Source organism: Carcharodon carcharias, chromosome 19 (genome assembly GCF_017639515.1).
Source record: "Carcharodon carcharias isolate sCarCar2 chromosome 19, sCarCar2.pri, whole genome shotgun sequence".
NCBI lineage: Eukaryota > Metazoa > Chordata > Chondrichthyes > Lamniformes > Lamnidae > Carcharodon > Carcharodon carcharias.
The window spans coordinates 114148895-114159469 of NC_054485.1; positions in this window are offsets into that span (position 1 = coordinate 114148895).

The following is a 10575-nucleotide window of genomic DNA, read 5'->3' on the forward strand; positions in this document are numbered from 1 at the left end:
TCCCCATAGCCCTGTATCAATCCCAAACTAATCCCACTGCCCCGCTCTCTTCTCATAGCCCTGTATCAATCCCAAACTAATCCCACTGTCCCGCTCTTTCCCCATAGCCCTGTATCAATCCCCAAATTAATCCCACTGCCCCGCTCTCTCCCCATAGCTCTGTATCAATTCCAAACTAATCCCACTGCCCTGCTCTTTCCCCATAGTCCTGTATCAATCCCCAAAGTAATCCCACTGTCCCACTCTTTCCCCATAGCCCTGTATCAATTCCCAAACTAATCCCACTGCCCCACTCTCTCCCCATAACCTTGTATCAATCCCCAAACTAATCCCACTGCCCCGCTCTCTCCCCATAGCCCTGTATCAATCCCAAACTAATCCCACTGACCCACTCTCTCCCCATAGCCCTGTATCAATCCCCAAACTAATCCCACTGCCCCGCTCTCTTCCCATAGCCCTGTATCAATCCCCAAACTAATCCCACTGCCCCACTCTCTCCCCATAGCCCTGTATCAATCCCCAAATTAATCCCACTGCCCCGGTCTCTCTCCCCATAGCCCTGTATCAATCCCAAACTAATCCCACTGCCCCACTCTCTCCCTATAGCCCTGTATCAATCCCCAAACTAATCCCACTGCCCCATTCTCTCCCCGTAGCCATGTACCAATCCCCAAACTAATCCCACTGCCCCAGTCTCTCCCCATAGCCCTGTATCAATCCCCAAACTAATCCCACTGCCCCACTCTCTCCCCATAGCCCTGTATCAATCCCAAACTAATCCCACTGCCCCACTCTCTCTCCCCATAGCCCTGTATCAATCCCAAACTAATCCCACTGCCCCTATCTCTCTCCCCATAGCCCTGTATCAATCCCCAAACTAATCCCACTGCCCCACTCTCTCTCCCCAAAGCCCTGTATCAATTCCCAAACTAACCCCACTGCCCCACTCTCTCCCCATAGCCCTGTATCAATTCCCAAACTAATCCCACTGCCCCATTCTCTCCCCATAGCCCTGTTTCAATTCCCAAACTAATCCCACTGCCCCACTCTCTCCCCATAGCCCTGTATCAATCCCCAAACTAATCCCACTGTCCCACTCTCTCCCCATAGCCCTGTATCAATTCCCAAACTAATCCCACTGCCCCATTCTCTCCCCATAGCCCTGTATCAATCCCAAACTAATCCCACTGCCCCATTCTCTCCCCATAGCCCTGTATCAATCCCAAACTAATCCCACTGCCCCATTCTCTCCCCATAGCCCTGTATCAATCCCAAACTAATCCCACTGCCCCACTCTCTCCCCATAGCCCTGTATCAATCCCCAAACTAATCCCACTGCCCCACTCTCTCCCCATAGCCCTGTATCAATCCCAAACTAATCCCACTGCCCCACTCTCTCCCCATAGCCCTGTATCAAACCCCAAACTAATCCCACTGCCCCGCTCTCTCCCCATAGCCCTGTATCAATTCCCAAACTAATCCCACTGCCCCACACTCTCCCCATAGCCCTGTATCAATCCCAAACTAATCCCACTGCCCCGTGCTCTCCCCATAGCCCTGTATCAATCCCAAACTAATCCCACTGCCCCATTCTCTCCCCATAGCCCTGTATCAATCCCAAACTAATCCCACTGCCCCACTCTCTCCCCATAGCCCTGTATCAATCCCCAAAGTAATCCCACTGCCCCGCTCTCTCCCCATAGCCCTGTATCAATCCCAAACTAATCCCACAGCCCCACTCTCTCCCCATAGCCCTGTATCAATCCCCAAACTAATCCCACGGCCCCGCTCTCTCCCCATAGCCCTGTATCAATCCCCAAACTAATCCCACTGCCCCGCTCTCTCCCCATAGCCCTGTATCAATTCCCAAACTAATCCCACTGCCCCACTCTCTCCCCATTGCCCTGTATCAATCCCCAAACTAATCCCACTGTCCCACTCTATCCCCATAGCCCTGTATCAATCCCAAACTAATCCCACTGCCCATTCTCTCCCCATAGCCCTGTATCAATTCCCAAACTAATCCCACTGCCCCACTCTCTCCCCATAGCCCTGTATCAATCCCAAACTAATCCCACTGCCCCATTCTCTCCCCATAGCCCTGTATCAATCCCAAACTAATCACACTGCCCCACTCTCTCCCCATAGCCCTGTATCAATCCCCAAACTAATCCCACTGCTCCATTCTCTCCCCATAGCCCTGTATCAATCCCAAACTAATCCCACTGCCCCACTCTCTCCCCATAGCCCTGTATCAATCCCCAAACTAATCCCACTGCCCCGCTCTCTCCCCATAGCCCTGTATCAATTCCCAAACTAATCCCACTGCCCCATTCTCTCCCCATAGCCCTGTATCAATCCCAAACTAATCCCACTGCCCCATTCTCTCCCCATAGCCCTGTATCAATCCCAAACTAATCCCACTGCCCCATTCTCTCCCCATAGCCCTGTATCAATCCCAAACTAATCCCACTGCCCCATTCTCTCCCCATAGCCCTGTATCAATCCCAAACTAATCCCACTGCCCCACTCTCTCCCCATAGCCCTGTATCAATCCCCAAAGTAATCCCACTGCCCCATTCTCTCCCCATAGCCCTGTATCAATCCCAAACTAATCCCACAGCCCCACTCTCTCCCCATAGCCCTGTATCAATCCCCAAACTAATCCCACTGCCCCGCTCTCTCCCCATAGCCCTGTATCAATTCCCAAACTAATCCCACTGCCCCGCTCTCTCCCCATAGCCCTGTATCAATTCCCAAACTAATCCCACTGCCCCACTCTCTCCCTATAGCCCTGTATCAATCCCCAAACTAATCCCACTGCCCCACTCTCTCCCCATAGCCCTGTATCAATTCCCAAACTAATCCCACTGCCCATTCTCTCCCCATAGCCCTGTATCAATTCCCAAACTAATCCCACTGCCCCACTCTCTCCCCATAGCCCTGTATCAATCCCCAAACTAATCCCACTGCCCATTCTCTCCCCATAGCCCTATATCAATTCCCAAACTAATCCCACTGCCCCACTCTCTCCCCATAGCCCTGTATCAATTCCCAAACTAATCCCACTGCCCCACTCTCTCCCCATAGCCCTGTATCAATTCCCAAACTAATCCCACTGCCCCATTCTCTCCCCATAGCCCTGTATCAATTCCCAAACTAATCCCACTGCCCCACTCTCTCCCCATAGCCCTGTATCAATCCCAAACTAATCCCACTGTCCCACTCTCTCCCCAAAGCCCTGTATCAATCCCCAAACTAATCCCACTGCCCCACTCTCCCCATAGCTCTGTATCAGTCTCCAAACTAATCCCACTGCCCCACTCTCTCCCCATAGACCTGTATCATTCCCAAACTAATCCCACTGTCCCACTCTCTCCCCATAGCCCTGTATCAATCCCAAACTAATCCCACTGCCCCACTCTCTCGCCATAGCCCTGTATCAATCCCAAACTAATCCCACTGCCCCGCTCTCTCCTCATAGCCCTGTATCAATCCCCAAACTAATCCCACTGCCCCACTCTCTCCCCATAGCCCTATATCAATCCCCAAACTAATCCCACTGCCCCACTCTCTCCCCATAGCCCTGTATCAATCCCAAACTAATCCCACTGCCCCGCTCTCTTCTCATAGCCCTGTATCAATCCCAAACTAATCCCACTGTCCCGCTCTTTCCCCATAGCCCTGTATCAATCCCCAAATTAATCCCACTGCCCCGCTCTCTCCCCATAGCTCTGTATCAATTCCAAACTAATCCCACTGCCCTGCTCTTTCCCCATAGTCCTGTATCAATCCCCAAAGTAATCCCACTGCCCCATTCTCTCCCCATAGCCCTGTATCAATCCCAAACTAATCCCACAGCCCCACTCTCTCCCCATAGCCCTGTATCAATCCCCAAACTAATCCCACTGCCCCGCTCTCTCCCCATAGCCCTGTATCAATTCCCAAACTAATCCCACTGCCCCGCTCTCTCCCCATAGCCCTGTATCAATTCCCAAACTAATCCCACTGCCCCACTCTCTCCCTATAGCCCTGTATCAATCCCCAAACTAATCCCACTGCCCCACTCTCTCCCCATAGCCCTGTATCAATTCCCAAACTAATCCCACTGCCCATTCTCTCCCCATAGCCCTGTATCAATTCCCAAACTAATCCCACTGCCCCACTCTCTCCCCATAGCCCTGTATCAATCCCCAAACTAATCCCACTGCCCATTCTCTCCCCATAGCCCTATATCAATTCCCAAACTAATCCCACTGCCCCACTCTCTCCCCATAGCCCTGTATCAATTCCCAAACTAATCCCACTGCCCCATTCTCTCCCCATAGCCCTGTATCAATTCCCAAACTAATCCCACTGCCCCACTCTCTCCCCATAGCCCTGTATCAATCCCAAACTAATCCCACTGTCCCACTCTCTCCCCAAAGCCCTGTATCAATCCCCAAACTAATCCCACTGCCCCACTCTCCCCATAGCTCTGTATCAGTCTCCAAACTAATCCCACTGCCCCACTCTCTCCCCATAGACCTGTATCATTCCCAAACTAATCCCACTGTCCCACTCTCTCCCCATAGCCCTGTATCAATCCCAAACTAATCCCACTGCCCCACTCTCTCGCCATAGCCCTGTATCAATCCCAAACTAATCCCACTGCCCCGCTCTCTCCTCATAGCCCTGTATCAATCCCCAAACTAATCCCACTGCCCCACTCTCTCCCCATAGCCCTATATCAATCCCCAAACTAATCCCACTGCCCCACTCTCTCCCCATAGCCCTGTATCAATCCCCAAACTAATCCCACTGCCCATTCTCTCCCCATAGCCCTATATCAATTCCCAAACTAATCACACTGCCCCACTCTCTCCCCATAGCCCTGTATCAATTCCCAAACTAATCCCACTGCCCCATTCTCTCCCCATAGCCCTGTATCAATTCCCAAACTAATCCCACTGCCCCACTCTCTCCCCATAGCCCTGTATCAATCCCCAAACTAATCCCACTGCCCATTCTCTCCCCATAGCCCTATATCAATTCCCAAACTAATCCCACTGCCCCACTCTCTCCCCATAGCCCTGTATCAATTCCCAAACTAATCCCACTGCCCCATTCTCTCCCCATAGCCCTGTATCAATTCCCAAACTAATCCCACTGCCCCACTCTCTCCCCATAGCCCTGTATCAATCCCAAACTAATCCCACTGTCCCACTCTCTCCCCAAAGCCCTGTATCAATCCCCAAACTAATCCCACTGCCCCACTCTCCCCATAGCTCTGTATCAGTCTCCAAACTAATCCCACTGCCCCACTCTCTCCCCATAGACCTGTATCATTCCCAAACTAATCCCACTGTCCCACTCTCTCCCCATAGCCCTGTATCAATCCCAAACTAATCCCACTGCCCCACTCTCTCGCCATAGCCCTGTATCAATCCCAAACTAATCCCACTGCCCCGCTCTCTCCTCATAGCCCTGTATCAATCCCCAAACTAATCCCACTGCCCCACTCTCTCCCCATAGCCCTATATCAATTCCCAAACTAATCCCACTGCCCCACTCTCTCCCCATAGCCCTGTATCAATCCCAAACTAATCCCACTGCCCCATTCTCTCCCCATAGCCCTGTATCAATCCCAAACTAATCACACTGCCCCACTCTCTCCCCATAGCCCTGTATCAATTCCCAAACTAATCCCACTGCCCCATTCTCTCCCCATAGCCCTGTATCAATCCCAAACTAATCCCACTGCCCCATTCTCTCCCCATAGCCCTGTATCAATCCCAAACTAATCCCACTGCCCCATTCTCTCCCCATAGCCCTGTATCAATCCCAAACTAATCCCACTGCCCCATTCTCTCCCCATAGCCCTGTATCAATCCCAAACTAATCCCACTGCCCCACTCTCTCCCCATAGCCCTGTATCAATCCCCAAACTAATCCCACTGCCCCATTCTCTCCCCATAGCCCTGTATCAATCCCAAACTAATTCGACAGCCCCACTCTCTCCCCATAGCCCTGTATCAATCCCCAAACTAATCCCACTGCCCCGCTCTCTCCCCATAGCCCTGTATCAATTCCCAAACTAATCCCACTGCCCCACTCTCTCCCCATAGCCCTGTATCAATTCCCAAACTAATCCCACTGCCCCACTCTCTCCCTATAGCCCTGTATCAATCCCCAAACTAATCCCACTGCCCCACTCTCTCCCCATAGCCCTGTATCAATTCCCAAACTAATCCCACTGCCCATTCTCTCCCCATAGCCCTGTATCAATTCCCAAACTAATCCCACTGCCCCACTCTCTCCCCATAGCCCTGTATCAATCCCCAAACTAATCCCACTGCCCATTCTCTCCCCATAGCCCTATATCATTCCCAATCTAATCCCACTGCCCCACTCTCTCCCCATAGCCCTGGATCAATTCCCAAACTAATCCCATTGCCCCACTCACTCCCCATAGCCCTGTATCAATCCTCAAACTAATCCCACTGCCCCACTATCTCCCCATAGCCCTGTATCAATTCCCAAACTAATCCCACTGCCCCACTCTCTCCCCATAGCCCTGTATCAATCCCAAACTAATCCCACTGTCCCACTCTCTCCCCACAGCCCTGTATCAATCCCCAAACTAATCCCACTGCCCCACTCTCCCCATAGCTCTGTATCAGTCTCCAAACTAATCCCACTGCCCCACTCTCTCCCCATAGACCTGTATCATTCCCAAACTAATCCCACTGTCCCACTCTCTCCCCATAGCCCTGTATCAATCCCAAACTAATCCCACTGCCCCACTCTCTCGCCATAGCCCTGTATCAATCCCAAACTAATCCCACTGCCCCGCTCTCTCCTCATAGCCCTGTATCAATCCCCAAACTAATCCCACTGCCCCACTCTCTCCCCATAGCCCTATATCAATCCCCAAACTAATCCCACTGCCCCACTCTCTCCCCATAGCCCTGTATCAATCCCAAACTAATCCCACTGCCCCGCTCTCTTCTCATAGCCCTGTATCAATCCCAAACTAATCCCACTGTCCCGCTCTTTCCCCATAGCCCTGTATCAATCCCCAAATTAATCCCACTGCCCCGCTCTCTCCCCATAGCTCTGTATCAATTCCAAACTAATCCCACTGCCCTGCTCTTTCCCCATAGTCCTGTATCAATCCCCAAAGTAATCCCACTGCCCCATTCTCTCCCCATAGCCCTGTATCAATCCCAAACTAATCCCACAGCCCCACTCTCTCCCCATAGCCCTGTATCAATCCCCAAACTAATCCCACTGCCCCGCTCTCTCCCCATAGCCCTGTATCAATTCCCAAACTAATCCCACTGCCCCGCTCTCTCCCCATAGCCCTGTATCAATTCCCAAACTAATCCCACTGCCCCACTCTCTCCCTATAGCCCTGTATCAATCCCCAAACTAATCCCACTGCCCCACTCTCTCCCCATAGCCCTGTATCAATTCCCAAACTAATCCCACTGCCCATTCTCTCCCCATAGCCCTGTATCAATTCCCAAACTAATCCCACTGCCCCACTCTCTCCCCATAGCCCTGTATCAATCCCCAAACTAATCCCACTGCCCATTCTCTCCCCATAGCCCTATATCAATTCCCAAACTAATCCCACTGCCCCACTCTCTCCCCATAGCCCTGTATCAATTCCCAAACTAATCCCACTGCCCCATTCTCTCCCCATAGCCCTGTATCAATTCCCAAACTAATCCCACTGCCCCACTCTCTCCCCATAGCCCTGTATCAATCCCAAACTAATCCCACTGTCCCACTCTCTCCCCAAAGCCCTGTATCAATCCCCAAACTAATCCCACTGCCCCACTCTCCCCATAGCTCTGTATCAGTCTCCAAACTAATCCCACTGCCCCACTCTCTCCCCATAGACCTGTATCATTCCCAAACTAATCCCACTGTCCCACTCTCTCCCCATAGCCCTGTATCAATCCCAAACTAATCCCACTGCCCCACTCTCTCGCCATAGCCCTGTATCAATCCCAAACTAATCCCACTGCCCCGCTCTCTCCTCATAGCCCTGTATCAATCCCCAAACTAATCCCACTGCCCCACTCTCTCCCCATAGCCCTATATCAATCCCCAAACTAATCCCACTGCCCCACTCTCTCCCCATAGCCCTGTATCAATCCCCAAACTAATCCCACTGCCCATTCTCTCCCCATAGCCCTATATCAATTCCCAAACTAATCACACTGCCCCACTCTCTCCCCATAGCCCTGTATCAATTCCCAAACTAATCCCACTGCCCCATTCTCTCCCCATAGCCCTGTATCAATTCCCAAACTAATCCCACTGCCCCACTCTCTCCCCATAGCCCTGTATCAATCCCCAAACTAATCCCACTGCCCATTCTCTCCCCATAGCCCTATATCAATTCCCAAACTAATCCCACTGCCCCACTCTCTCCCCATAGCCCTGTATCAATTCCCAAACTAATCCCACTGCCCCATTCTCTCCCCATAGCCCTGTATCAATTCCCAAACTAATCCCACTGCCCCACTCTCTCCCCATAGCCCTGTATCAATCCCAAACTAATCCCACTGTCCCACTCTCTCCCCAAAGCCCTGTATCAATCCCCAAACTAATCCCACTGCCCCACTCTCCCCATAGCTCTGTATCAGTCTCCAAACTAATCCCACTGCCCCACTCTCTCCCCATAGACCTGTATCATTCCCAAACTAATCCCACTGTCCCACTCTCTCCCCATAGCCCTGTATCAATCCCAAACTAATCCCACTGCCCCACTCTCTCGCCATAGCCCTGTATCAATCCCAAACTAATCCCACTGCCCCGCTCTCTCCTCATAGCCCTGTATCAATCCCCAAACTAATCCCACTGCCCCACTCTCTCCCCATAGCCCTATATCAATCCCCAAACTAATCCCACTGCCCCACTCTCTCCCCATAGCCCTGTATCAATCCCCAAACTAATCCCACTGCCCATTCTCTCCCCATAGCCCTATATCAATTCCCAAACTAATCACACTGCCCCACTCTCTCCCCATAGCCCTGTATCAATTCCCAAACTAATCCCACTGCCCCATTCTCTCCCCATAGCCCTGTATCAATTCCCAAACTAATCCCACTGCCCCACTCTCTCCCCATAGCCCTGTATCAATCCCAAACTAATCCCACTGTCCCACTCTCTCCCCAAAGCCCTGTATCAATCCCCAAACTAATCCCACTGCCCCACTCTCCCCATAGCTCTGTATCAGTCTCCAAACTAATCCCACTGCCCCACTCTCTCCCCATAGACCTGTATCATTCCCAAACTAATCCCACTGTCCCACTCTCTCCCCATAGCCCTGTATCAATCCCAAACTAATCCCACTGCCCCACTCTCTCGCCATAGCCCTGTATCAATCCCAAACTAATCCCACTGCCCCGCTCTCTCCTCATAGCCCTGTATCAATCCCCAAACTAATCCCACTGCCCCACTCTCTCCCCATAGCCCTATATCAATCCCCAAACTAATCCCACTGCCCCACTCTCTCCCCATAGCCCTGTATCAATCCCAAACTAATCCCACTGCCCCGCTCTCTTCTCATAGCCCTGTATCAATCCCAAACTAATCCCACTGTCCCGCTCTTTCCCCATAGCCCTGTATCAATCCCCAAATTAATCCCACTGCCCCGCTCTCTCCCCATAGCTCTGTATCAATTCCAAACTAATCCCACTGCCCTGCTCTTTCCGCATAGTCCTGTATCAATCCCCAAAGTAATCCCACTGTCCCACTCTTTCCCCATAGCCCTGTATCAATTCCCAAACTAATACCACTGCCCCACTCTCTCCCCATAACCTTGTATCAATCCCCAAACTAATCCCACTGCCCCGCTCTCTCCCCATAGCCCTGTATCAATCCCAAACTAATCCCACTGACCCACTCTCTCCCCATAGCCCTGTATCAATCCCCAAACTAATCCCACTGCCCCGCTCTCTTCCCATAGCCCTGTATCAATCCCCAAACTAATCCCACTGCCCCACTCTCTCCCCATAGCCCTGTATCAATCCCCAAATTAATCCCACTGCCCCGGTCTCTCTCCCCATAGCCCTGTATCAATCCCAAACTAATCCCACTGCCCCACTCTCTCCCCATAGACCTGTATCATTCCCAAACTAATCCCACTGTCCCACTCTCTCCCCATAGCCCTGTATCAATCCCAAACTAATCCCACTGCCCCACTCTCTCGCCATAGCCCTGTATCAATCCCAAACTAATCCCACTGCCCCGCTCTCTCCTCATAGCCCTGTATCAATCCCCAAACTAATCCCACTGCCCCACTCTCTCCCCATAGCCCTATATCAATCCCCAAACTAATCCCACTGCCCCACTCTCTCCCCATAGCCCTGTATCAATCCCAAACTAATCCCACTGCCCCGCTCTCTTCTCATAGCCCTGTATCAATCCCAAACTAATCCCACTGTCCCGCTCTTTCCCCATAGCCCTGTATCAATCCCCAAATTAATCCCACTGCCCCGCTCTCTCCCCATAGCTCTGTATCAATTCCAAACTAATCCCACTGCCCTGCTCTTTCCCCATAGTCCTGTATCAATC